Here is a 27,228-nt window from a genome sequence, read left to right as displayed (position 1 = left end):
AGAGTATGAGTGTGTGTGTGCACGTTGGCGTGCGTGTGTGAACACACGTGTGTGTGCACATCAGTGGGCTGCATGTGTGCGCACAGGCATGTATACACACGGGGTGTGCATGGGTACGTGTGGCTTTGTATGCATATGTGTGGGCATATGGCTGTGCTTGCATGTGTATGTGCGTGTTGAGGAGGGTGGCGTTTCAAGCAGAAGAAACCAAATGTCCAGCTGCTGGGAGGTGTGGGGCCCTGTGCCAGGAACGAGCACGCCTGAACGTCCAGTCTGGGGAGGGGTGGCGGGTCAGCTGTGGCCTCAGACTGGAGGAGTGTGAGGCTGTGACAAAAGGAGGACGGACAGGAGACACGGGTGTGCACGGCGCCCTCTCCCTTCCAGGCTGGTGCATGTGGGCGGGCGGGACATACACACCCCACCACCCAGGCCTGGCCCTCCCGCCCCCTTGCCCACAACCCCAAAGGCCACCTGTCCCGTCGGCCAAGCTGCAGGTGGAGGACGGCTGCCAACCCGCGTCAGATGTGCCACCAGCTGCTGACACAGCCTTGAGTGCGTGTGGGGCCGTGTGCACTCCCACTTCTCTACCCTGGCAGCAGCCACCTGGGCCCTCAGGCTCGATACACAGGTCTGACCCTTCCTCTGACCTTTGCTCCGCTTGCCCCAGCTCAGACGTTCTCCTGGGCCTCTGTTACCAAGCTTTGACTTTGCCAAGTTCTGAATTTCTGAATATGTTTTCATATTCACTTTCCTTTCTGCAATGTGTGCTCATATTCATTTTCATTTCTGTTTGCAAAGTGGACCTTCTTGATCCCACCTCTTCCTCGAACACACAAGGCCAACAGCAAGCAACACACACAGCGACCAACACACACACACACAGCACCCTAACACACAGACAGCGACCAACACACACACACACACACACAGCACCCTAACACACACACACAGCGACCAACACACACACACAGCACCCTAACACACACACACAGCGACCAACACACACACACAGCACCCTAACACACACACACAGCGACCAACACACACACACAGCGACCAACACACACACACAGCACCCTAACACACACACACAGCGACCAACACACACACACAGCACCCTAATACACACACACAGCGACCAACACACACACAGCACCCTAACACACACACACAGCGACCAACACACACACAGCACCCTAATACACACACACAGCGACCAACACACACACACAGCGACCAACACACACACAGCGACCAACACACACACACAGCACCTAACACACACACACAGCGACCAACACACACACAGCACCCTAATACACACACAGCGACCAACACACACACAGCACCTAACACACACACACAGCGACCAACACACACACACAGCACCCTAATACACACACACAGCGACCAACACACGCACACAGCACCTAATACACACACAGCGACCAACACACACACAGCACCTAATACACACACAGCGACCAACACACACACAGAACCCTAACACACACACAGCGACCAACACACACACAGCACCCTAATACACACACACAGCAACCAACACACACACAGCACCTAACACACACACACAGTGACCAACACACACACACAGCACCCTAACACACACACACAGCGACCAACACACACACACAGCACCCTAACACACACACACAGCGACCAACACACACACACAGCGACCAACACACACACACAGCACCCTAACACACACACACAGCGACCAACACACACACACAGCGACCAACACACACACACAGCACCCTAACACACACACACAGCGACCAACACACACACACAGCGACCAACACACACACACAGCGACCAACACACACACACAGCACCCTAACACACACACACAGCGACCAACACACACACACAGCGACCAACACACACACACAGCACCCTAACACACACACACAGCGACCAACACACACACACAGCACCCTAATACACACACACAGCGACCAACACACACACAGCACCCTAACACACACACACAGCGACCAACACACACACACAGCACCCTAATACACACACACAGCGACCAACACACACACACAGCACCCTAATACACACACACAGCGACCAACACACACACACAGCACCCTAACACACACACACAGCACCCTAACACACACACACAGCGACCAACACACACACACAGCACCAACACACACACAGCACCTAACACACACACAGCGACCAACACACACACACAGCGACCAACACACACACACAGCACCCTAACACACACACACAGCGACCAACACACACACACAGCACCCTAATACACACACACAGAGACCAACACACACACACAGCGACCAACACACACACACAGCACCCTAATACACACACACAGCGACCAACACACACACACAGCACCCTAATACACACACACAGAGACCAACACACACACACAGCACCTAACACACACACAGCGACCAACACACACACACAGCACCCTAACACACACACACAGCACCCTAACACACACACACAGCGACCAACACACACACAGCGACCAACACACACACAGCACCCTAACACACACACACAGCGACCAACACACACACACAGCGACCAACACACACACACAGCACCCTAACACACACACACAGCGACCAACACACACACACAGCACCCTAATACACACACACAGAGACCAACACACACACACAGCACCCTAACACACACACAGCGACCAACACACACACACAGCACCCTAATACACACACACAGCGACCAACACACACACACAGCACCCTAATACACACACACAGAGACCAACACACACACACAGCACCCTAACACACACACACAGCGACCAACACACACACACAGCACCCTAACACACACACACAGCACCCTAACACACACACACAGCGACCAACACACACACACAGCGACCAACACACACACAGCACCCTAACACACACACAGCGACCAACACACACACACAGCACCAACACACACACACAGCACCCTAACACACACACACAGCGACCAACACACACACACAGCACCCTAATACACACACACAGAGACCAACACACACACACAGCACCCTAACACACACACACAGCGACCAACACACACACACAGCACCCTAATACACACACACAGCGACCAACACACACACACAGCACCCTAATACACACACACAGCACCTAACACACACACAGCGACCAACACACACACACAGCACCCTAATACACACACACAGAGACCAACACACACACACAGCGACCAACACACACACACAGCACCCTAATACACACACACAGCGACCAACACACACACACAGCACCCTAATACACACACACAGAGACCAACACACACACACAGCACCCTAACACACACACACAGCGACCAACACACACACACAGCACCCTAATACACACACACAGCGACCAACACACACACACAGCGACCAACACACACACACAGCACCTAATACACACACACAGCGACCAACACACACACAGCACCCTAATACACACACACAGAGACCAACACACACACACAGCACCCTAATACATACACACAGCGACCAACACACACACACAGCACCCTAACACACACACACAGCACCCTAACACACACACACAGCACCCTAACACACACACACAGCGACCAACACACACACACAGCACCCTAACACACACACACAGCGACCAACACACACACACAGCGACCAACACACACACACAGCGACCAACACACACACACAGCACCCTAACACACACACACAGCGACCAACACACACACACAGCACCCTAATACACACACACAGCGACCAACACACACACAGCACCCTAACACACACACACAGCGACCAACACACACACACAGCACCCTAATACACACACACAGCGACCAACACACACACACAGCACCCTAATACACACACACAGCGACCAACACACACACACAGCACCAACACACACACACAGCACCAACACACACACACAGCGACCAACACACACACACAGCGACCAACACACACACAGCACCCTAACACACACACACAGCGACCAACACACACACACAGCACCCTAATACACACACACAGAGACCAACACACACACAGCGACCAACACACACACACAGCACCTAATACACACACACAGCGACCAACACACACACACAGCACCCTAATACACACACACAGAGACCAACACACACACACAGCACCCTAATACATACACACAGCGACCAACACACACACACAGCACCCTAACACACACACACAGCACCCTAACACACACACACAGCGACCAACACACACACACAGCACCAACACACACACATAACACACACACACAGCACCCATACACACACACAGAGACCAACACACACACACAGCACCCTAACACACACACACAGCGACCAACACACACACACAGCACCCTAATACACACACACAGCGACCAACACACACACACAGCACCCTAATACACACACACAGAGACCAACACACACACACAGCACCCTAACACACACACACAGCGACCAACACACACACACAGCACCCTAACACACACACACAGCGACCAACACACACACACAGCACCCTAACACACACACACAGCGACCAACACACACACACAGCGACCAACACACACACACAGCACCCTAACACACACACACAGCGACCAACACACACACACAGCACCCTAATACACACACACAACACACACACACAGCGACCAACACACACACACAGCACCCTAATACATACACACAGCGACCAACACACACACACAGCACCCTAACACACACACACAGCACCCTAACACACACACACAGCGACCAACACACACACACAGCACCCTAATACACACACACAGAGACCAACACACACACACAGCGACCAACACACACACACAGCACCCTAATACACACACACAGCGACCAACACACACACACAGCACCCTAATACACACACACAGAGACCAACACACACACACAGCACCCTAACACACACACACAGCGACCAACACACACACACAGCACCCTAATACACACACACAGCGACCAACACACACACACAGCGACCAACACACACACACAGCACCCTAATACACACACACAGCGACCAACACACACACACAGCACCCTAATACACACACACGACCAACACACACACACAGCACCCTAATACATACACACAGCGACCAACACACACACACAGCGCACCCAACACACACACAGCGACCAACACACACACACAGCACCCTAACACACACACACAGCGACCAACACACACACACAGCACCCTAACACACACACACAGCGACCAACACACACACACAGCACACACACACACACAAACACACACACAGAGACCAACACACACACACAGCGACCAACACACACACACAGCACCCTAATACACACACACAGCGACCAACACACACACACAGCACCCTAATACACACACACAGAGACCAACACACACACACAGCACCTAACACACACACACAGCGACCAACACACACACACAGCACCCTAATACACACACACAGCGACCAACACACACACACAGCACCCACACACACACAGCACCCTAATACACACACACAGCGACCAACACACACACACAGCACCCTAATACACACACAGCGACCAACACACACACACAGCACCCTAACACACACACACAGCGACCAACACACACACACAGCACCCTAACACACACACACAGCGACCAACACACACACACAGCACCCTAACACACACACACAGCACCAACACACACACACAGCGACCAACACACACACACAGCACCCTAACACACACACACAGCGACCAACACACACACACAGCGACCAACACACACACACAGCACCCTAATACACACACACAGCGACCAACACACACACACAGCACGCACCCTAATACACACACACAGAGACCAACACACACACACAGCACCCTAATACACACACACAGCGACCAACACACACACACAGCGACCAACACACACACACAGCACCCTAACACACACACACAGCGACCAACACACACACACAGCACCCTAACACACACACACAGCGACCAACACACACACACAGCACCCTAACACACACACACAGCGACCAACACACACACACAGCACCCTAACACACACACACAGCGACCAACACACACACACAGCACCCTAACACACACACAGCGACCAACACACACACACAGCACCCTAACACACACGCAGCATTCTGTTTCCAACTTTCACCCTTGGCTTTTGGCTCAGTCTCCTCGCGGTCCACTTGCAAAGTGACCACGAAGTGTTGTTTACTCAATGCCCCGGCATCACGTGAACCATAGCTCCAGCCTCTGCTCTCACAGCCACTGTAACTGAGCAGGACCCGAGGGGGCTTTCCACAACAGAACTCCCCCCCGCCAATGTCCTCCACCTGCCTTTTATCTGTAGAGAAACTTTAGTCAAAGGATAAATTTAATCAGAGAAACGAGAAAATGTAGAAACAAAGAAAAAAGTCAAATAAGACAAAATAATAATAGTTTAGCCACTAAACAGAGTCAAGGACCTTTAGTTCCTCCTCCAGGGCTGAGCCATATCCTTTGAGCTGTTTTGCAGATACTGAGCTTCCCTGTGGCTCAGATGGTAAAGAATCCACCTGCAACACAGGAGACCTGGGTTCAATCTCTGGGTCGGGAAGATCCCCTGAAGAAGGAAATGGCAACCCACTTCAGTATTCTTGCCTGGAGAATTCCATGGACAGAGGAGTCTGGCGGGCTACAGTCCGAGGAATCACAAAGAGTCGGACACAACAGAGTGACTAAACCCACAAGCCCCCACCAGGTGGAGGAAGTTAATTGTGTGCTGCCCACCTGCATGGAGACCCCAGACCCGTTGGAACCAAAAGGTTGATGATGCTGACTCCCAGTTACCTCACCACCAACCAATCGGAAGAGTATCCACAAGCGATCACCCTCCCCACAATCCCCTCCCTCACCCTGGAAGCCTCCGGGGAGTTCGGCCTTTTGAGCACCAGCCGCCTGTACTCCTTGCTCGGAGCCTGCAATAGCCGCCGCTCTTTCCTCCACCGTGACTCAGTGTGCGTAGACTGGCCGGACTGCACACAGGAGGTGGACGCAGGTCTGGTTTGGTAACGCCAGCAGCCTGTCTGCTAAGCCGGGGCCACGTCATCTCAGGTCACGTCATCTCAGGTCTGGAGCCTATTTGTCACCACAGCACAACCTGGCCTACGTGACTAATACGGGAAAAGGTTTTGACTGTTGTCACAGCAGAACACCAAAATGAGCAACTACCCAACAGGTCACCCGGATGCCAGGCGGCGCGCTCTGCAGCGCCTGAAGCAGGGCTCAGACTGCCTGGGCTCACGGCCCTGTCCGGGTGTTGGCTGCTGTCCCCAGACCTGGCTCCATGCCACCTGTGCCTCATCCTTGAGAAGGCTGGCCTGGCTGCGTCATCTTGATGAGAACAAGAGTGAGTCATATGACTAAGACTACAGTCAAGGGCAAAACTCCCCAGCGACAGTGGGCAGGCACCCCCAGGTCCCACAGCAGAAGTGTGGGCACAGACAAGGCTGAGGGTCTGGGGACACCAACACGATGCCAACTTTTCAAGTCAAAAGCTGCAGGACCAAGAGGAGGCACATGCCAACCTGACATGTCACCAGCTGGTGGCCTGGACCTGGCATGGCCATAGCCACAGGCGGGGCAGGCGGGGATGTGTTCTGTGTGTGAGAAGTCATCTGGTGGGCAGGCGGCCCTGTGGGAAGAGGTAAGGCTAGGTGCTGGGCAAACAGAAAGACTGCCATCCCCCACGTCCAATACGGGCACTCGGGGTCATGTGACTGTGTTCTGACCAGTGGGATTGCAGGGGGAGGGAAGCAAGCTACTTCCCACCTGGTCCCCCCTTTCAAGGTGACCTTGGAGGCCACAAGTTTCCAAAAAACAGAAGATGAGGAAGAGTTGGTGGAGAGATCTGACAGAATGTGGTCCACTGGAGAAGGGAATGGCAAACCACTTCAGTATTCTTGCCTTGAGAACCCCATGAACAGTATGAAAAGGCAAAATGATAGGATACTGAAGGAGAAACTCCCCAGGTCAGTAGGTGCCCAATATGCTACTGGAGATCAGTGGAGAAATAACTCCAGAAAGAATGAAGGGATGGAGCCAAAGCAAAAACAATACCCAGCTGTGGATGTGACTGGTGATAGAAGCAAGGTCCGATGCTGTAAAGAGCAATATTGCATAGGAACCTGGAATGTCAGGTCCATGAATCAAGGCAAATTGGAAGTGGTCAAACAAGAGATGGCAAGAGTGAATGTCGACATTCTAGGAATCAGCGAACTGAAATGGACTGGAATGGGTGAATTTAACTCAGATGACCATTAAATCTACTACTGTGGGCAGGAATCCCTCAGAAGAAATGGAGTAGCCATCATGGTCAACAAAAGAGTCCGAAATGCAGTACTTGGATGCAATCTCAAAAACGACAGAATGATCTCTGTTCGTTTCCAAGGCAAACCATTCAATATCACAGTAATCCAAGTCTATGCCCCAACCAGTAACGCTGAAGAAGCTGAAGTTGAATGGTTCTATGAAGACCTACAAGACCTTTTAGAACTAACACCCAAAAAAAATGTCCTTTTCATTATAGGGGACTGGAATGCAAAAGTAGGAAGTCAAGAAACACCTGGAGTAACAGGCAAATTTGGCCTTGGAATACGGAATGAAGCAGGGCAAAAACTAATAGAGTTTTGCCAAGAAAATGCACTGGTCATAACAAACACTCTCTTCCAACAACACAAGAGAAGACTCTATGCAGGGACATCACCAGATGGTCAACACCGAAATCAGATTAATTATATTCTTTACAGCCAAAGATGGAGAAGCTCTATACAGTCAGCAAAAACAAGACCAGGAGCTGACTGTGGCTCAGACCATGAACTCCTTATTGCCAAATTCAGACTGAAATTGAAGAAAGTGGAGAAAACCACCAGACCATTCAGGTATGACCTAAATCAAATCCCTTATGATTATACAGTGAAAGTGTGAAATAGATTTAAGGGACTAGATCTGATAGACAGAGTGCCTGATGAACTATAGATGGAGGTTCGTGACATTGTACAGGAGACAGGAATCAAGACCATCCCCATGGAAAAGAAATGCAAAAAAAGCAAAATGGCTGTCTGGGGAGGCCTTACAAATAGCTGTGAAAAGAAGAGAAGTGAAAAGCAAAGGAGAAAAGGAAAAATATAAACATCTGAATGCAGAGTTCCAAAGAATAGCAAGAAGAGATAAGAAAGCCTTCTTCAGCGATCAATGCAAAGAAATAGAGGAAAACAACAGAATGGGAAAGACTAGGGATCTCTTCAAGAAAATCAGAGATACCAAAGGAACATTTCATGCAAAGATGGGCTCGATAAAGGACAGAAATGGTATGGACCTAACAGAAGCAGAAGATATTAAGAAGAGATGGCAATAATACACAGAAGAACTGTACAAAAAAGACCTTCAGGACCCAGATAATCACGATGGTCTGATCACTCACCCAGAGCCCGACATTCTGGAATGTGAAGTCAAGTGGGCCTTAGAAAGCATCACTATGAATAAAGCTAGTGGAGGTGATAGAATTCCAGTTGAGCTATTCCAAATCCTGAAAGATGATGCTGTGAAAGTGCTGCCCTCAATATGCCAGCAAATTTGGAAAACTCAGCAGTGGCCACAGGACTGGAAAAGACAGTTTTCATTCCAATCCCAAAGAAAGGCAATGCCAAAGAATGCTCAAACTACTGCACAATTGCACTCATCTCACACGCTAGTAAAGTAATACTCAAAATTCTCCAAGCCAGGCTTCAGCAATATATGAACCATGAACTTCCTGATGTTCAAGCTGGTTTTAGAAAAGGCAGAGGAACCAGAGATCAAATTGCCAACATCCGCTGGATCATGGAAAAAGCAAGAGAGTTCCAGAAAAACATCTACTTCTGCTTTATTGACTATGCCAAAGCCTTTGACTGCGTGGATCACAATAAACTGTGGACAATTCTGAAAGAGATGGGAATACCAGACCACCTGATCTGCCTGTTGAGAAATTTGTATGCAGGTCAGGAAGCAACAGTTAGAACTGGACATGGAACAACAGACTGGTTCCAAATAGGAAAAGGAGTATGTCAAGGCTGTATATTGTCATCCTGTTTATTTAACCTATATGCAGAGTACATCATGAGAAATGCTGGACTGGAAGAAACACAAGCTGGAATCAAGATTGCCGGGAGAAATATCAATAACCTCAGATATGCAGATGATACCACCCTTATGGCAGAAAGTGAAAAGGAACTAAAAAACCTCTTGATGAAAGTGAAAGTGGAGAGTGAAAAAGTTGGCTTAAAGCTCAACATTCAGAAAACAAAGATCATGGCATCCAGTCCCATCACTTCATGGGAAATAGATGGGGAAACAGTGGAAACAGTGTCAGACTTTATTTTCTGGGGCTCCAAAATCACTGCAGATGGTGACTGCAGCCATGAATTTAAATGACGCTTACTCCTTGGAAGGAAAGTTATGACCAAGCTAGATAGCATATTCAAAAGCAGAGACATAACTTTGCCAACAAAGGTCCGTCTAGTCAAGGCTATGGTTTTTCCAGTGGTCATGTATGGATGTGAGAGTTGGACTGTGAAGAAACCTGAGTGCCAAAGAATTGATGCTTTTGAACGGTGGTGTTGAAGACTCTTGAGAGTCCCTTGGACTACAAGGAGAGCCAACCAGTCCATTCTGAAGGAGATCAGCCCTGGGATTTCTTTGGAAGGAATGATGCTAAAGCTGAAACTCCAGTACTTTGGCCACCTCATGCAAAGAGTTGACTCATCGGAAAAGTGCTGTGACTCGGATTTAACCTGGCTGAAACAACCTCTGCGCGGAAGAGGCCAAGCACAGCAGGAGCCCAACTCAGCGAAGCTCCCGCGCTAGAAGCGGAAGGCGAAGAAACCCAGCGCAGGGGAAGGCCCATCGTGCTGGAAAGCGGGACAGCGAAAAACGAACTCAGCAGGAAGCTCACAAGGCCCGGTCTCAGATTCCAGAAGACCTCTGGTTAAGGTAAGAGGTCCTCGCTCCTATGGCTGGAGGGACCTTTACAATCTCTCGTTTCTTGTTTCCTCGAACCTCCTGAGAACAGGCGGGCGGCAGGAGGCACAATTGAGAGACTCTGGAGAGGCTACTCCTCAGCATGTCCCAAAGGCGCTATCTGCTGAGCCCCGGTAGCTGTTACCCAAGCCGGTGGGGGTTCTTCTGTCCTTTCTCTTCTCTGTGCCAAGGATCAGACCAATGAAACTGTGAGCACCGGTCAGATATTTAGCAAATTTTCCGGCGGGCTATGAAGGGGATTCCTTGGCATGTTTTTCCCACTACTTTTTCCTTCTGTCCTTCAGCTCTCTCCCAGGACTCAAACCCGGCCAAAACGAATGAAACTCAGGCTCTGATGTGCAAAAATTCTTTGAGAGACAAAGAGATAAGAGGTAGATTTGTTAGGATCCAGAGAGAAGCCACCCTTCAGGGTGTGAACCATTGCCGAGGACAAGGGCTGAGGCCATGGAATTAGGCCTGGCTAGGTTTTGTGAGGGGGTGGAATTCATATGTTAATGAGCGAGAGGACCATCCCAGCCATTGGGGAACCACCCTCTCCTCCCTCGTGACCTTGTGCCTTGGAGCTGTCCTGCCACCTCTGGTGTGTCTGTTGGCTTATAGACTGGGGATTAAGGTTTACTTGAATTTGACTTGTCATCTTGGACCCAACTGATTTTAATTGGTTTACATTATACCCTTGTGCTATGTCATTCTTTCAAAGGTTGTGCTCTGCCCCCTTCCCTCCTGTTTCATGCTCTTTTCCTGAGCCCCATCCAGACCCACAAGGTTTCTACAATCTTCTGGAGAGACAACCAGAAAATAGCTGGCCTTGGGAGGGAAATACTCTATAATATCCAACCCCCTAATCCTACCCAATACTGGGCACACTGGAGATCCTGGGAATGCCCAAACTCCAGTCCGGGGGTCCCAGGAGGTCATCACGCCTTGACCTGCCTAGGGATCGGTCTTCGAAAGGTTGTCACGCCTCAACCTGTTCGGGGATCCTCTAGTCCCAGGGGTCCCAGGAGGTCGTCACGCCTCGACCTGCCCAGGGACCCAATCCTCGGGAAGCCGTCATGCCTCGACCTGCCCGGGGATTCAATCTCTAGGAGGCTGTCACGCCTCAGGCTGCCTGGGGACCTGCACCCTGACCCGGGGACGCCTGGCTCTCAGGTTGCAACAGTTCTGGGTAGGATAAGCTTCAGAAAGACTCACCCCTAAGGAAGTCCACCCATGGAAACATAAAGAAGCCTATGACTTGCGGGACTGTGCCCAGTCTCAGCAATAACTCAGGAGCCCAATGAGAACCCCATTGCCTTTCTGGAGAGGTGAAAAGAGGCACTCCAAAAGTTTACCAACCTGGACTTAGACTCTTATGAGGGGACGGGTGATTTTAAAGGACAAATTCCTGTCCCAGTGTGCATCAGATATCAGAATTAAGTTACAGCAGCTGCAACAGCAGGACCCTGCTGCCTCTTTAGATGAGATGGTCCAGACAGCCACCAATACCTTTCATAACAGGGAACAGGAGAAGGAGGCCAATGCCCAGGAGAAGGAGAGAAAGAAAGAGACAAGGCATGCCCAGATGCTGGCCGCCTCCCGAGAAGCCCTATTGCAAACCCCGAGTCCTTGAAGGACAAGGCACGAAACAGATGCCTGATCTGTAGACAGGAATGGCAGGAATTGGGCCAGAGAGTGTCCAAACCATGACAAGTCTCCTAGAATGGCTTGCCACAAATGCCATCGACTGGGACATTGGGCGGCACTCTGCCCTCGGGACCCAAGAGCCTCAAGGTCAAGCGCCAAGCCTACCCTCACGATGGTTCAAGAGGACTGAAGTGGCCCGCTCCAGGCAGCCCACCTGTCACAGATAACCATCACGGGCTGGAGCCAAGGGTGCAACTGGATGTGGCAGGTAGGTCCGAGAATTTCTTGGTTGACACAGGGGCTCCCTACTCTGTCTTGATCTCCTACTCCAGAGCCTTCTCCTCCCAAACCTGTACCATTTTGGGTGCTACAGGAAAAGCAACTACTAAAAGATTCACCCGAGCACTTCTTTGTTGCTGGGATAGACAAATATTTTCCCACCAGTTTCTGGTGGTCCCTGAGTGTCCTACCCTCTTACTGGGAAGAGACATACTCACTAAACTGGGGACCACCCTTGTGATGGGAAGTTTTTCAGCCCCTTGAGCTCTACAGCTCCTGCTTACTACTGAAGAACCCATTACACCTTCAACAGAGAGGGATCAAAAACTATGGGAAGACAAAATCAACCCCCAGGTGTGGGACCAGGGGATTCCTGGACGAGCCCACCAAGCTGAACCGGTCATCATTGTCCTCCGAGATCCCACTCGGTTTCCTAACCAGAAATAATATCCTCTCAAAAGAGAGGCTCGGGAGGGACCACAGCCTTTAATAAATAAATTCCCTGCTTGTGGGCTATTGGTCCCCACCAGCTCGCCATGTAACACCCCAATCCTCTCAGTAAAGAAAAAGACGGAACCTGGCGACTGGTTCAAGATCTCCGGATCATAAATGAAGCTGTAGTCCCCCTCCATCCCACAGTACCCAATCCCTATGTAATCTTGGGAGAAATCCCACCCAGTGCCAAGTGGTTTACAGTCTTAGATCTCAAAGATGCATTTTTTTGCATACCACTGGCTAAAGAATCCCAATACCTCTTTGCCTTTGAGTGGGAGGCCCCAGGAGAAAAACGCCAACAGATGACTTGGACAGTATTACCTCAGGGGTTCAGAGATAGCCCCCACCTGTTTGGACAGCCCATAGCCAGGATCTCCTAGATCTGGACCTGGGACCTAATGGGAAAATATTACAATACATAGATGACCTACTGATCTGCTCTCCAGATGAGAAAAATGCCCAACAACATGCAATTCAGGTTCTAAACTTCTTGGCAGAAAGAGGATATAAAGTCTCCCGTGCTAAGGCACAGATGGTCGAGACAAAGGTCGACCTGGGAGTTCAGATTACACACGTGTCCAGGAGGCTGTCCTCTGATTGGGTACAAGGAATTCTCCAGTTGCCCTCCCCCACGACTCGAAAACAACTGCGAGCTTTCCTGGGGCTAACTGGGTACTGTAGAATCTGGATATCCAACTATGGTCTAATTGCCCCGCCCTTATATGAAAGCTTAAAGGGACGAGATGATTCAATCCCACTGATGTGGGGAACGCCTCAAAAGGAGGCAGAGGCTACACTAAAACAGGCCTTAACTCAGGCACCTGCCTTGAGGCTGCCAGACCCAGAAAAAGCACTCCAACTTTATGTCCATGAAAGAGAGGGAATAGCCTTGGGAGTGTTAACTCAAAGGCTGGGATCTGAGCCCCAGCCTGTAGCTTACTTATCCAAGAGGCTCGATCCAACTTCCCGAGGTTGGTCCCCCTGCCTTTGAAATCTTGCAGCTATTTGCAATCATGATGGAAGATGCTTTAAAACTCTCCTTTGGGGGCAAACTAACTATTTTTACCAGCCACCAAGTAAAACAACTCCTAAATGGGAGAGGCCACTTATGGATGTCTGATCAAAGAATCCTCAGATATCAAGTAATGCTGATGGAAAATCCAGGCCTCACTATATCCCCCTGTGAGGTTCTTAACCCAGCCACCCTCCTCCCTACCCTCGAGGGCTCTCTCCCCTTTCACTCTTGTCTAGAAACCTTGGACCACTGGACAAAACCCCGAGAGGGATTGTCAGAAGATCCTCTGACCAATCCTGAGGAAATCTGGCACACTGATGGAAGCAGCTTGTCTTGGATGGAAAAAGAGGAGCCGGGTATGCAGTAGTCTCCAATTTTGAGACCATAGAGGCTAAGCCTCTGCCACCAGGTACTTCAGCCCAATTAGCTGAGCTCATAGCCCTGACTCGAGCTTTAGAGCTGGGAAAAGGAAAAAGAATAGCCATTTACACTGACTCCAAGTACGCCTTTCTGGTGCTACACGCACATGCGGCTGTTTGGAAAGAAAGGGGCCACTTGACCACCCGAGGGTCCCCAATCAAATATGGTGATCAAATCCTTAGGCTCTTGGAGGCGGTCCACCTGCCCACTGAGGTTTCAGTCTCCCACTGTAAAGGACACCAAAAAGGGAGCACGGAAGTGGCACGAGGGAACCAAGCAGCTGATCAGGCAGCTAGGAGAGCAGCATTACAGAACCATGACCTAATAGGGATTGCCACCTTAGTGCCACAGACTAATTTGCCAGAAACTCCTTCATATACTGAAGGTGAGACTCTTAAAGCTAAGAGCGAGGGCTTTCAAGATCATATGGGGTGGTTCCAAAAGGAGGGACTCCTTTTCCTGCCTGGAAGCCTCCAATGGAAGTTGGTTAACTCCTTACATGCCACCACTCATTTAGGGGAAAAGGCCCTCCAAAGATGACTAGAAAGGTCCTTCAGAGGAACAGGCCTCCAAACAACTGTAAGACAGGTGGTCTCCTCTTGTCCCATTTTCCAATTAAACAACCCTCAAGGAGCTCAAAGATCCCAGCTGGCCCAGCCCATCCAACGACGTGGGGCCTACCCAGGAGAGGACTGGCAGATGGACTTCACCCAGATGCCAGTTTCTCAAGGGTATAAATACCTATTAGTCATGATAGATACATTCACAGGATGGATTGAAGGCTTTCCCACCTGGACTGAGAAGGCCAAGGAGATGGTAAAAAAACTGCTCCATGAAATCATTCCAAGATTTGGTCTGCCCAGGTCATTCCAAAGTGACAATGGGACATCATTTACTTCTAAGGTCACCCAAGGGGTCTCGAAAGCATTGGGCATTACTTATTATCTCCATTGTGCCTGGAGGCCTCAATCTTCAGGAAAAGTAGAAAGAGCCAATCAATTCTTAAAATCAGCGATAAAAAAGATAACCCAGGAGACCTCCCTGGGATGGAAGGAGGCTTTACCAGTAGCTCTCCTCCGCACCTGCATTGCCCCTAAAGAACAGGTTGGTCTTAGTCCTTATGAGATGCTACATGGGAGACCTTTTGTTTATGTCAATGACCTCTTCCTAGGTCCAGAGGCTCAGACCCTCCAATCTTATACCATGGCCATTGGGCAGTTCCAACAGGATATACGGTTGTGGGGTATGAACCAGGACCCAAAAGATTCTAAAGAGTCACCACTATATGCTCCAGGAACTCAAGTCCTAATTAAAGTCTGGAAAGATGGGTCCCCAAAGGCTCAACTCCAGCCCACATGGAAGGGCCCCTATCCTGTAATACTTTCTACCCCCACAGCAGTCAAGGTACCAGGACGTGACTCCTGGATTCACTACTCACGAGTCAAGCTGTGGAAGAAAACAGAAGAGGACACTCAATACACCTGTGAGTCCCTGGGAGATCTCAGATACCTATTCAGAAGCACCAAGGAGTGTCATTCTAATGAACATCCCCAAAATCTGGTTTCTGGGGATAAGATTTCTCAGGATAACTCTAAGGAGCCAACACGGCTTGACAGAGACTGTACTCCAAGACAGACAGGAGATAGATCTTCTGATCCCTGAGCAAGGAGGGACTTGAGCCATCCTGGCGATGTGCATTTAAAATTGACCAATGTCCCTACTAGTCCTTGTTACGCTATATTGATGATGCCTATGATTATTCCATGTACTGTCAATCGTCTAACCTGTTTTGTCTCTGCCCAGGTCAACCAGCTACAACATGCAGTGCCAGTTCAACAAAGATATAAAACTACAGCTGACCACGGAAGATATCATACACCCTTGGGCACCGCTATAAGGACTCTGAGGCTTGAGACTAGCAAGAGGGGGAGGCCCAATACCCCTCGCCGCCCCAGTTCAGCAGGAAGTAGCCAGAAAGACCTCGACGCCCCTATTCCCAAAGAATTGGGCCTCCCATCTCTTGAGGGGGGAATGTTAGATAGGCAGAATAGGGAAAAGGAGTCCAAAATGGCGGTGGCTAAAAGACAAGGAAGGTCTGAGGACCAGAGTGAAGACTTCAGGCAGAACAAACAGCACTCCTGGCTAAGCCCAGTTTGCATAGAGCAGGCCCAGGTGGGGGAAAAAACATATAAAAGCAGGAGCCAAAGCGCTTTCTCAGGGACTCTCTCTCCCGCATGCGCGCGCACGCGCGCTCTCTCTCTCTCTCCCCCCCACCCCCACCTCCTTCCCCACGCACTCCTCCACTCTCTTCTCTTTGAGTCTTGGATTCTCCTGCTATCTTCTAAATACAATGGAGCTGTAACACTGATTTGCCTAAGAGCTGTAGCATGGTTTGTCCAAGACCCAAGAGCTGTGACGCACCGAGGGCTTTAATGTCCGTCGCTCCAAATCTTTGTTGTGACGAGACAAAGAACCGAGGAACATACACTCACGTGACAGTCATGTATGGATGTGAGAGTTGGACTGTGAAGAAGGCTGAGTGCCGAAGAATTGATGCTTTTGGAGGTGACCCTCCTCCCTCCTGGCTGGTCTCAGGCTCTGGCCCCAGCTGACTGCTCCTGTGGAAATTGGAATGAGGATGAACTCCAGGCAACTGGAAAAGTACCAGGCCACCCTGGAAGGGCTGCTACGCAAAGTGCTGCCACTCTCCCGGAACGCCCAGTGACAGGCCACTCAGGGGAGAAGGTGGACAGAACTTGGATCCCTTCCACCCAGAGAGGCCCCAGAAATGTGCGCGGCTCATCCACTGTTAAAAAAAAAAAAAAAAAAAGAATTTATGCTTTTGAACTGTGGTATTGGAGAAGACTCTTTAGAGTCCCTTGGACTGCAAGGAGATCCAACCAGTCCATTCTGAAGGAGATCAGCCCTGGGATTTCTTTGGAAGGAATGATGCTAAAGCTGAAACTCCAGTACTTTGGCCACCTCATGCAAAGAGTTGACTCATTGGAAAAGACTCTGATGCTGGGAGGGACTGGGGGCAGGAGGAGAAGGGGACGACAGAGGATGAGATGGCTGGATGGCATCACCGACTCGACGGACGTGAGTTTGAGTGAACTCCGGGAGTTGGTGATGGACAGGGAGGCCTGGCGTGCTGCGATTCACGGGGTCGCAAAGAGTCAGACACAACTGAGTGACTGATCTGATCTGATCTGATCTAACCCATGTAAGACTGTGTGTGGGAGGAAGGAAAGGAATGAGAGCTTAGGGTGACTTTGTTACTGCAACAGAATCTAGCTTCAGAGTGGTGGCTGGACCAGCAAGCAGCCCCTGAACGGGGTGGAAATTCAGATCCTCATGGCACCCCCACCCCCCTGCCCCTGATGACCTCATGACTCAGAAACACTAGGCTGGGGCCCAGCAGTTGTGTTCGGACAAAGTCCCCCCACCAGGGGAATCTGATGTCCACCGAAACCCCACCCCGTAGACCCCACGGGGATCCTGGGCATGGAAGTCTTTCAGACAGTTGCTAATCAGGGAAGGGCAGGGATGTGGAGACAAGGGAGGAGCAGCCGAGATACAATAGTGAAGGCTTGAGCAGGGTCCTGGTTCCACCTGAAGAGACACACAGAACAGGATCTTTGACCTCTTAAACCCCAAACAAATGGCAGATGTTAGCATCTTCATTCCAGAGAAGGCTGCAGTTTGATAACCTTGAGAACCAGAGAAGCTCATCGGGAGACCCACTGGTACCTGTGCTCAGCTTCCTCAGTCGTGTCTGACTGTGTGACCCCTGTGGACCGCAGCCCAGCAGGCTCCTCTGTCCATGGGATTTTCCAGGCAAGAACACTGGAGGGGATTGCCATGCCCTCCTCCAGGGGATCTTCCTGACCCAGGGATCAAACCTGCATCTCCTGCGTTGGCAGGCAGATTCTTCCACTTGAGTGCAGGGCCTGCACACACCCTGATCCTTGTTAGCAACCCTGCCTTTGAACCATCACTATCAAATTCCTTATCAATTTGCCCCAGGGTGGGGGCACACAGGTTTCAGGGCAGGAGCCCATGTGTCCCCCTCTGCCTGCTAAAGCTATTCTTTTCTACTTCACCCAAAACTCTATCTCTGCGGTTCAATTTGGGACCAGTGCACAGAGGCAGAGCTTTCGGTATCAACAGGAGCAAGGGCAGGATTAGCGTGAAGGATGGGTGTTCTAGGTTGTTGACTAAGACGTGAAGACAGGAAACGGCAGGAGAGTAGGTGACAAAGCAGATGTGAGATGAACTCAAGGCAGGCTGGAAGGACGGACGTGGGGAGCGGGCTGGAAGGACGGACGTGGGGAGCGGGCTGGAAGGACGGACGTGGGGAGCGGGCTGGAAGGACGGACGTGGGGAGCGGGCTGGAAGGACGGACGTGGGGAGCGGGCTGGAAGGACGGACGTGGGGAGCGGGCTGGAAGGACGGACGTGGGGAGCGGGCTGGAAGGACGGACGTGGGGAGTGGGCTGGAAGGACGGACGTGGGGAGTGGGCTGGAAGGACGGATGTGGGGAGCTGGGGTCCTCAGCCTCAGGTGAGGCAGGGCCAAGGCTGACGAGATCCAAGGGGCAACAGTGGGCTCTCACAAGCGGGGCTAAGGTCACTGGAGACGGGCGGCCGTGGTGTTGAGTGTGTTGTCCTGAACTCAGATTGGGATTTGAACCCATAAGGCTGGGACTCAAACATGGCCCAAACTCGTCCTTTAACTGAGATCTCACACCTGGTTTCAGGAGTTAATGCAGCTTGGGTTCTTGATCTCTCATCTCAGAAAGAATTCAGTGAGAGATGAAGTAGGAAATCGATTTATTCAAAAAGAAACACTCTCCACTGGCAGAGTGTGGGCCATCTCAGAAGGTGAGAGTGGCCTCGAAATATGCAGTGGCTGGCTTTTACGGGCTGGGTGATTTCATGGAGTAGTAATAAGGGGTGGGGATTATTCTAACTATTTGGGGGAAACAGTGGAGATTTCCAGGAAATGGGCCGCAGCCCACGTTTCGGTCTTTGATGATTGATGTCAGAACTGTCAGGGCACCCGTGGGCATGCCGCTGGCTTGCTGAGGGCCACAGTGAGTGTGCACTGTGACAGTGTGCACTGTGACTGTACACCACGGGAACGTGTGTGTGTCTGCACGCATATGAGATGAAGTGAAGTGAAAGTCCTTCAGTCGTGTCCGACTCTGTACAGTCCATGGAATTCCTAGACCAGAATACTGGAGTGGGTACCCTCTCCCTTCTCCAGGGGACCTTCCCAAACCAGGGACTGAATCCAGGTCTCCTGCATTGCAGGCAGATTCTTTACCAGCCGAGCCACAAGGGAAGCCCTCTGTGTGTGTGTGTGTGTATATATATATGTATATACACATATATGTTTTATATATGTGTGTGTGTGTGTGTGTGTGTATACACCAAGGGAACATTTTATGCAAAGATGGCTACAATAAAGGACAGAAATGGTATGGACCTAACAGAAGCAGAAGATATTAAGAAGAGGTGGCAAGAATACACAGAAGAACTATACAAAAAAGATCTTCATGACCCAGATAATCATGATGGTGTGATCACTCACCTAGAGTCAGACATCCTGGAATGCAAAGTCAAGTGGGCCTTAGAAAGCATCACTATGAACAAAGCTGATGGAGGTGATGGAATTCTAGCTGAGCTATTTCAAATCCTAAATCCTAAAAGATGATGCTGTTAAAGTGCTGCTCAATATGCCAGCAAATTTGGAAAACTCAGCAGTGGCCACAGGACTGGAAAAGGTCAGTTTTCATTCCAATCCCAAAGAAAGGCAATGCCAGAGAATTTTCAAACCACCGCACAATTGTGCTCATTTCACATGCTAGCAAAGTGATGCTCAAAACCCTTCAAGCCAAGCTTCAACAGTATGTGAACCAAGAACTCCCAGATGTTCAAGCTGGATTTAGAAAAGGCAGATGAACCAGAGATTAGATGAAATTGCCAACAGCCATTGGATCATAGAAAAAGAAGGAGAATTCCAGAAAAACATCTACTTCTGCTTCATTGACTACACTAAAGCCTTTGACTGTGTGGATCACAATAAACTGAAAAATTCTTAAAGGGATGGGAATACCAGACCACCTGACCAACCTCCTGCGAAAACTGTATGCAGGTCAGGAAGCAGCAGTTAGACCTGGACATGGAACAGCAGACTGGTTCCAGATTGGGAAAGGAGTACGTCAAGGCTGTATATTGTCACCCTGTTTATTTAACTTATATGCAGAGTACATCATGAGAAATGCCAGGCTGCAAGAAGCACACTGGAATCAAGATTGCCAGGAGAAACATAAATAATCTGAGATATGCAGAAGAAACCACCCCAGTGGCAGAAAGCAAAGAGCAACCAAAGAATCTCTTGATGAAGGTAAAAGAGGAGAGTGAGAAAGCTGGCTTAACATACAACATTACAAAAGACAAAATTCATGGCATCCAGTTCCATCACTTCATGGCAAATAGATGGGAAAACAATGGAAACAGTGACATTCTTTATTTTCTTGGGCTCCAAAATCACTGCAGATGGTGACTGCAGCCATGAAATTGAAGCAAGACACTTGCTCCTTGGAAGAAAAGCTATGACAAACCTAGTCAGCAGATTAAAAAGCAGAGACATTACTTTGCCAACAAAAATCCATATAGTCAAAGTTATGGTTTTTTCCAGTAGTCATGTATGGATGTGAGAATTGGACCATAAAGAAGGCTGAGCACCTAAGAATTGATACTTATGAACAGTTGTGTTGGAGAAGACTCTTGAGAGTCCCTTGGACTGTGTCAACTACAAATTGGCACTTACTAAGAGCATCGCCAACAGCTAAACAACAAAGATACTTGCCATCTGACTCTCCGGAGATTACACCCCATGCTGCGATGGCTGCTGACCTTCTGCAACCCCTGAGTGAGTTCAGGGTGGGTGGAGGCCGTCTGTGCTCCAGGGAATCTGGTGGGACAGGTCTTTAGACAGTTGGATGTTTTTAGGAACAGATTTTATGATCTCAATCCTTGCATCTCCTCATATCTAGAGAAGCCCTAAGTCCCTTCATGGTGACCTCAGAGCCTCACAACTAACAAAACATCTTTTGTAAAATGAGCGCTTCATGGTATTGAGCTCCCCCTTCTCCAAGACCGTATGTATTGTCTTTCCCCCACTGCTGCTTTGCAGCAGGCTCTCAGAGCTCTCTGAGATGCTGTCCCTGGGCTGCAGTCCTAATTTTGCCCCAAATAGAACTCAACACACAACGCTCAAGTTGTATATTTTTTTCAGTCGACAACTGCAAGGAGATCAAGCCAGTCAGTCCTGAAGGAAATCAGGCCTGGTGTTCATTGAAAGGACTGATGCTGAAACTGAAGCTCCAGTACTTCGGCCACCTGATAAGAAGAACTGACTCATTGGAAAAGACCCTGATGCTGGGAAAGATTGAGGGCAGGAGGAGAAGGGGACGACAGAGGATGAGACGGTTGGATGGCATCACTCGCTCAATAGACATGAGTCTGAGAAAACTCCAGGAGATGGTGAAGGACAGAAAAGCCTGACGTGCTGCAGTCCATGGCGTCACAAAGAGTCGGACACGACTGAGCGACTGAACAACAACAGTACTGAGACTCAAGGTCTAGTGGAGGTCAGCCCGTCCACCATCCTGGACCCACCTGGTTCTAGCCTGTCTCTGCCGCGCCCTCGGGCTCGGCCATTCTTTCAAAGGCTGTGCCCTGTCCGCTTCCCTCCTGTCTCAGCCCCACCTGGGACGGACATGGGGCTTGGCTGGGAAGAGTCCCATAGGCCAGTCCCCTCCAGATCCACACACCTGGCTCCAGGGATGGCGGGGCAGTCCCCTGCTGATGTCAGGCTCCTGTAGCAGAAGACACAGCGTAGGAATCAGGGTTCCGATGACAAGGAACTGGCTCACACCATCAGGAGGCTGGGCAGCCCCGGGACCTGCAGTCAGCGCGTGGGACCTGGAGAACAGAAGGTATCAGTTCTAGTCCAAAAGCCAGTGGGCTCGGGTCTGCAGGAGGGCCCACACTGCAGCCTGAGTCTGAAGGCAGGGAAAGACTGTCCCTGTGTCCGGGCTCCTGACCAGGCCGGGGGAGTTCCCTCTCACTGAGCCTTTTGCTCTTTGTGGGCTTCATATGATTGGACAAGGCCCACCTTCAGGGGCAGGCCTCCTGCTTTATCCAGTCTACACGCTCCAACACTAAGTTCCTCTAGAAACACAGATATACCCGGGAGAATGTTTGAATAAATACCTGTGCTCCCCGTGACCCAGTCAGGTTGACACATGAAGCCCCTCATGTGGCTTCTGTCCTTTTAATGGTGTGGAATTCCATCTCCCACCCACTTCAGGACCAAGGCTGCCGTAAGCCCTGAGCTGGTTCAGACATGACGAGGACAAGACACAGAGGAAACCGCAGGACCTCGCTGGGCACTGGGAGAGGCCGTAGAAGCGGGTCTTGAGTGTGCTGCCTCACAGAGAATTTGAATAAGTGTGTGGATATTGAACACACTCTCCTGTGACACACCCTATAAAGAAGGCTGAGCACCGAAGAATTGATGCTTTTGAACTGTGGTGTTGGAGAAGACTCTTGAGAATCCCTTGGATTGCAAGGAGATGCAACCAGTCCATCATAACGGAAATCAGTCCTGAATATTCATTGGAAGGACTGATGCTGAAGCTGCAGCTCCAATACTTTGGCCACCTTATGTGAAGAGCTGACTCATTGGAAAAGACCCCGATGCTGGGAAAGATTGAAGGCAGGAGGAGAAGGGGACGACAGAGGATGGAATGGTTGGATGGCATCACCAACTCAATGGACATGAGTCTGAGCAAGCTCTGGGAGATGGTGAAGGATGGGGAAGCCTGATGTGCTGTGGTCCATGGGGTCGCAAAGAGTCAGACATGACTGAGTGACTGAACTGAGTAACTGAGATAGCATATTAGAAAGCAAAGACACCACTTTACCAACAAGGTCCATAGAGTCAATGCTATGGTTCTTCCAGTGGTCATGTATGGGTGTGAGAGTTGGACTATAAAGAAGGCTGAGTGTCAAAGAATTGATTCCTTTAAACTGTGGTGTTGGAGAAGATTCTTGAGAGTCCCTTGGACGGCAATGAGATCCAACCAGTCCATCCTAAAGGAAAGCAGTCCGAGTATTCATTGGAAGGACTGATGCTGAAGCGGAAGCTCTGGTACTACGGCACCTGATGCGAAGAGCTGTTGCTGTGGTGCAGTCGCCCAGGCACGTCTGACTCTGTGACCCCGTGGACTGCGGCTCGCCAGGGTTCTCTGTCCCTCACCATCTCCCGAAGGTTGCCCGTTTATGTCCTCTGCATCAGCGATGCAATCCAGCCATTGTATCCTCTGACACCCTCTTCTCCTTCTGTCCTCCATCTTTCCCAGCATCAGGGTCTTTCCCCATGGGTCAGCTGTTCCCAGCCGACGATCAAAATACTGGCGTTTCAGCTTCTGCATCAGTCCTTCCAAGGAGTATTCAGGGTTGATTTCCCTTAAGACTGACTGGTTTGATTTCCTTGCTGTCCAAGGGACTCTCAGGAGTCTTCTCCAACACCACAGCTCGAAAGCATCAGTTCATCCGTGCTCAGCTTGTTCATGGTCCAACTCTCACATCCGCACATGATGACTACTGGAGAAACCATAGCTTTGACTAGACAGACCTTTGTTGGCAAAGTAACGTCTCTGCTTTTTAATACGCTCTCTAGGTTTTCTTCCAAGGAGTAAGCATCTTTTAATTTCATGGCTGCAGTCACCATCTGCAGTGATTTGGGAACCCCAAGAAATAGAGTCTGCCACTTTTTCCACTGTTTCTCCATCTATTTGCCATGAAGTGATGGGACTGGATTCCATGATTTTTTTTCTGAGTGTTGAGCTTTAAGCCAGCTTTTTGACTCTCCTCTTTCACTTTCATCAAGAGGCTCTTTATGTCTTTGTTACTTTCTGCCATAAAGGTGGTATCATCTGCATATCTGAGGTTAATTGATATTTGTCCCAGCAATCTTGATTCCAGCTCATGCTTCATCCAGCCCAGCGTTTCTCATGATGTACTCTGCATAGAAGTTAAATACGTCCGACTCTTTGCGACCCTATGGACTGCAGCACGTCAGGCATTCCTGTCCCTAACCATCTCCCAGAGTTTGCCCCAGTTCATGTCCATTGAATCGGTGATGCCATTCAACCATCTCACCCTCTGTCACCCTCTTCTCCTCTGCCTTCAATCTTTGCCAGTATCAGGGTCTTTTCCAATGAGTTGGCTCTTTGCATCAAAGTATTGGAGCTTCAGCATCAGTCCTTCCAGTGAGTAGTCAGGGTTGATTTCCTTTAGAATTGACAAACTGTGGTCCTGGAGAAGACAACCGAGAGTTCCTTAGACTGCAAGGAGATCAGAGCCATTACACTCCAGTTAAAAAAAAAAGAACCAAATCTAAGTGTCACAGTCATCTAGGGCTACTGTGTAACAAAATACCACAGCCTGGATGAATCAGGTAGTAGAGGTTTACTCTCTCACAGCCTGGAGGCCAGAAGTCCAAGGTCAGGGTGTGGGCTTGGCTGGTTCCTCCAAGGGCTGTGAAGGGCCACTGGGAAAGGCCTGTCTCCCAGCTCCTGGCGGTTTGCTGGGTTCCTTGGCTTGGAGAAGCCCACCGCCGGCCTCCGCCTTCATCTCCACGTGGCCTCTCCCTGTGGCCTCTCCCTGTGTCAGGGTCCAGTCTCCACATCCCTTGTGGAGAACACTTGCCCCTGGATTTAGGATCCACTCCAAATGCCGATTCAATAACTCTCCACAAAGGCCCTATTCCCAAATACAGTCACATTCTGAGGCACTGGGGGTTAGGACGTCAACATACAAGTTTGTCGGGGACACAATTCAACCCACAGCTCACCCCCGCTATCGTGGGAGCAGAGCAGCAGGTGAGATGCAGAGGGTTGGCTGGAGAGGGAGGCGGGCAGACATCCCACGGCTGGGGGCGGCGGCTCCTCTGGAGGCCCAGCAGCACGAGGTACAGGAGCCATAAGGCTGTCCAGGCCTGCGCCTCCCAGTCCAGGCCCTGCCGCGGGGCCCCGTGCAGCCTCAGCAGCAGCAGAACCCAGGCCCTTCCTTACACATGTTCTGTCCTTCACAACCTTGGATCCCAGGGTCCTGCAGGGATCAGGGTCTCGCCAGCATCCTTTGATCTGGTCAAAGGTGAAAAGATAACAGCCTGGGAGACACTGGGTGCCCGAGTCTCTGGACTTGGAGCAGGAGGTCTGGGGAAAGCCCAACCGTTAGAAGCGAAGGGACTAGGGCCACTGAAGGCGGCGCCCGCGCACCGCGCCCCCGGGAGGAGGGGCGGCGCCCGGGAGGAGGGGGCCGCTGCGCCCTGGACTTCTCGGGTCTGTCCCGGGAGCTGCCCCGGCCCCGCGCCTGTGATCGGAGGTCTGTCCTGGTCACTGAAGGGTCCTCCCAGCTCCCTCCCCACCAAAACCTACTTTCCTGGTGATACGCAGAAACTACTCTGGAGATGGAAAAACAAAGAGGAAGAGAGGACTCGGGGGAACTGGGAGTGGGGTGTGGGCAGGACGTCACCTGGAGCGAAGGAAAGCCGAGAACCTCCACAGACGGCTCCGCGTGACCCCAGAGCCTGCGCGGCACAGATGGAGGAGCACGGCAGGGCGCGTGCTCTCGGAGCGGAGCGGGACACCGGGTGTGGGAGGCACGGCGGCCCCCCTGCCCTGGGAGGGATGCTGAGGGGCTGGCAGAGCTCGGGAGGCGGGTGGGGAGCCTCATGGGTGGGCCAGACAGGCCACGCCCGTGGAGACCTGCAGGTCCTCAGCTCCAGCCCGGCCCCAGGGGACCCGGGCACGTAGCGGGTGGCATGAGGGGGCGCGGAACAGGGTCTGGAGTTAGACACCGAGACAGAGAAGACGCCATCCCCCACCAGCCCGGGGGTGCTGTGCCCGACCCGCACCCTGCACGGAGGGGCTCCTGGGAAACAAGGCGGAGCTGGACCGGGAGCACGGATGCTGCTGATCAGGCTCAGCACGGAGACGGCCGCGTCCAGGGAGACCCGTTCTCGCGGCTCGGGGCTCTGTGAGATGGAAGGAGCAGGGAGGGGGACATGGTCCGGGCCAGGGTCTGAGGGAAGAGGGCGGCCCTACGGGCCAGTGGTCAGTCACTCAGGGCCATGCCCGCCTGCCCC

The 27,228-nt window shown here is 51.1% G+C and overlaps 1 long non-coding RNA gene across 3 annotated transcripts in view; it reads right to left on the bottom strand.

The window, feature by feature from the left end:
* Window positions 1-26,328, bottom strand: part of LOC133241614 (uncharacterized) — a 41,509-nt gene extending 15,181 nt beyond the window's left edge. For all 3 annotated transcript variants that reach the window (XR_009734646.1, XR_009734647.1, XR_009734645.1), the window contains exons 1-2: window positions 22,844-26,328; window positions 17,494-17,619 (exon numbers count right to left, since the gene is read on the bottom strand). This is a non-coding gene — a long non-coding RNA (uncharacterized LOC133241614). The remainder of the gene's footprint in view (window positions 1-17,493; window positions 17,620-22,843) is intronic.
* Between the last annotated feature and the right edge of the window lie 900 nt (window positions 26,329-27,228).

This window comes from Bos javanicus, chromosome 29 (genome assembly GCF_032452875.1).
Source record: "Bos javanicus breed banteng chromosome 29, ARS-OSU_banteng_1.0, whole genome shotgun sequence".
NCBI lineage: Eukaryota > Metazoa > Chordata > Mammalia > Artiodactyla > Bovidae > Bos > Bos javanicus.
The sequence above is the reverse complement of the archived record's forward strand: the minus strand, read 5'-3'. Positions and strand labels throughout refer to the sequence as shown.